Source organism: Jatropha curcas, chromosome 2 (genome assembly GCF_041381405.1).
Source record: "Jatropha curcas cultivar XTBG-Jc1 chromosome 2, XTBG_Jcur_1.0, whole genome shotgun sequence".
NCBI lineage: Eukaryota > Viridiplantae > Streptophyta > Magnoliopsida > Malpighiales > Euphorbiaceae > Jatropha > Jatropha curcas.
Genome location: NC_143152.1, coordinates 27,817,780 through 27,819,779, shown reverse-complemented (window position 1 = coordinate 27,819,779; position 2,000 = coordinate 27,817,780). Strand labels below are relative to the sequence as shown.

Sequence of the window (2,000 nt, the reverse complement as noted above, 5' to 3'; positions counted from 1 at the left end):
AGATCAGTAGGTGAAGCCATCGTTGTAGTTCTTCTTTGGAAGAAGCAAACAAAAGGAGGTATCAGTATAGACCATCAAGGTTTCATAACTCAATTCTGTGTTTTGAGGTTTTTTTGTGTTATAGGTGCTTAGATCGGTGTTTTGAGGCTTTTTAGGAAATTGAGGTGCTTAGGTATTTGAGGCTTACGTAAGGGGAAAGCAATGCAAGAATCAAGATTTGAGGGCATGATTTAGGTATTGTTCCCAGTTTGGGACTGACGGGGTGCTCAGGTCGGTGTCTGAGATTTTTAAGGGTGTTTGAGCTGCTCAGGTCATTGTTTGAGGCTAACGGAGAGCAATGTTTGAGTCAATATTTGAGGGCATGATTTTGAGTGCTTAGATCTGATTTAAGGCTTTGGGCAATTTGAGTAGTGTTCAGGTCAATGTTTGACGCTTTAAGGATGCTTAAGGCGCTCAGATCAGTTCTTGAAGCCTTTGGTAATTTGAGTAGTGCTCAAGTCAGTGTTTGAGGCTTTTGGTAATAGGAAGAAGTAATGCATGAGCCAAGATTTGAGGGCATGACTCGGGCATTGCCCCCAGTTTAGGGATTGTGAGTGCTTATGTCTGGTTTAAGGCTTTTTGGTAAATAAGGGTGCTTAGGTCGGTGTTTGAGGCTTTTGGTAATTTGAGTAATGCTTAGGTCAATGTTTGAGGCTTTTGGATAGGAAAAAGCAATGCACGAGCCAAAATTTGAGGGCATGACTCGAGCATTTCTTCGATTTAGAGATTGTGAGCGCTTAGGTCTGATTAAAGGCTTTTTGGTAAATAAAGGTGGACAAGTCGGTGTTTGAGGCTTTTGGGATAAGAAGAAGCAATGCACGAGCCAAGATTTGAGGGTATGACTTGGGCATTGCCCCCAGTTTAGGGATTATGAGTGCTTAGGTCTGGTTTAAGGCTTTTTGGTAAATAAAGGTGCTCAGCTCGGTGTTTGAGGCTTTAGGATTGGGTGAAATTTTAGTCGGGCATATTTCCTTAGGTCCTTACTGGTGTTTGGTATTCAGACCACTGGTAGTTTTTAGATTGACCACTGTTTCGTGTTTAGGTTGACCACTGGTTTGCTGTTTAGGTTGAAAGATTGCTCTTGGTCCATAAAATGCTCGAATGTATGGATGTTACGCCAAAATGGTTTCACGATGTTTTGGGTGCATATAATCCTAGGGATCGGATCTAGGGTCATTACATGCTTTCAGTGGATTGGTTTAAGAGTCCCATCCACTAGAGTTTGAAGATACCTCGTCATTTGACCATGTCGTATCAAATGGAACGATTGGTATGCCAACCCCTTTACCCTACCGTAAGGAACGGAGGTTTCTCGACCTGGGGCAGCTCTAAGGAAGATTGCCCCTAAGTGATAATAGCAACTCAGTTTGCTTAATTCTAATGACGAAAAGGATCCCAAATGATGTATCTGAATGTATGTAAAGGTGATTTCTTAATTAGACCCAAACTAGAGATTTGAAGCCTACTCGGTAGTCCTCTTACTATATTTTTTAGTTTGTAACAGCACTTTTCGCAAGTGTACGAAATCGCAACAAGTAATATAGAGTAAGAGAGTATCGTATCCACAGGGATTGTTTATCAATTACCAAAATTATGTTAACCTATTATTATTTAGACGATGGTAAGAGAGAATTGCTATAAGGTAAATAAACTTTAAAGTAAAAACAGAAGATATCAAACACAAAATTCAGGTGAAAAGAAACCAGGGAATTAAGCTACTAGGGAATTTGATTTCACTTAATTCTATCCAGCTTATTCTATTAGTTCATTAATCAACTTTAATTGTTAAAGTAGGAGAAACAACCCTAAAGTTACTAACAAGCTCTCCTGATTTATTGTTAGCTATTCTAATCCAGTTTAATTACCTATCATTTAATAGTGAAATTAAACATAAATCAGATCATTAGGTTTTATGGTTGTTTTGTGAGTTCACAACTTAATACTTTATTAACTTATGAAAA

General features: G+C 38.8%; 1 protein-coding gene across 1 annotated transcript in view; it reads left to right on the top strand.

The window, feature by feature from the left end:
* Positions 1-2,000, top strand: part of LOC105649103 (Leucine-rich receptor-like protein kinase family protein) — a 7,545-nt gene that overhangs the window by 3,312 nt on the left and 2,233 nt on the right. The window lies entirely within an intron of this gene.